The sequence below is a fragment of the Aptenodytes forsteri genome, unplaced genomic scaffold (assembly GCF_000699145.1).
Source record: "Aptenodytes forsteri isolate BGI_AS27 unplaced genomic scaffold, ASM69914v1 Scaffold185, whole genome shotgun sequence".
In the NCBI taxonomy this organism is placed as follows: domain Eukaryota; kingdom Metazoa; phylum Chordata; class Aves; order Sphenisciformes; family Spheniscidae; genus Aptenodytes; species Aptenodytes forsteri.
The window spans coordinates 953497-954360 of record NW_008796214.1 but is presented as its reverse complement, the minus strand read 5'-3'; positions in this window follow the sequence as shown (position 1 = coordinate 954360).

Here is an 864-nt window from a genome sequence, read left to right as displayed (position 1 = left end):
GCGGAGCCGGCAGCATCTCTGCCGAGCTGCCGGTTTATCGCCGGAAAATGCGGTTTAAAACCCTCTGTGCGGGGCTCTCGGAGGGTATATTTAGAAGCCATAGTTTTATTTTTATTTTTTTGGTTTTGTTTTGGGTTTTTTTTATCGCCAACAAAAGACGTCCTCTGTAACGACGCGATTCTCCTTTCCCCCGCCACACTTTAAAACAAAGAGGGTGTTGCTTACAGGGGATGCTCCCGAGGTGAAGCTCCTAATAACAATTATCAGGAGCGGGGTGGGCTGCGCTTCCCTTTCCCTATTTATTTCAAGTGTAGCTCATTCTAAGAGATAAAATAAACCTGTCCCCCTAACAAAGGCTTTGTGTGGGCTTCGCTAATCCGTACCGAGCGGCAAGGTGCCGTCCTTTTTGTTTGTTTATTTGTGGTCTGGAGTGAAGGGAAACAATAGCTCGCACCTTTGGTCTAATCAAACAATAAACTAATCCACTTGACGGCTGTTATCGGAGATGCGATGCGGGGATGGGTTAGAGGTCAGTGCGAGCGAACCGCACAGGGAGGGGAGGAATAGCGGGAGACTCCTGCCAAACACCCTTTCATTCACTTATATATATATGTTCTATATTATTATGCACAATATACGTCGATGATATCGCTCGACAGAGAAGGGAATGAAGTCAGGGGCGTCGGTGGCTTAAAACGGAGGGAGAGACCCGGCTGTCTGCGGGGAGCGGGAGGCCGGAGAAACGCGACGAAGCAAGCGAGGGCACTTCGCCGCTTAAAAACACAGCCCACGGGCGGCCCGTGGCGTGGCGAGACCCCGCTCCGCCTGCCCGCCCGGGCCGCCCCCCGCTCCCCGGGTCGCCCG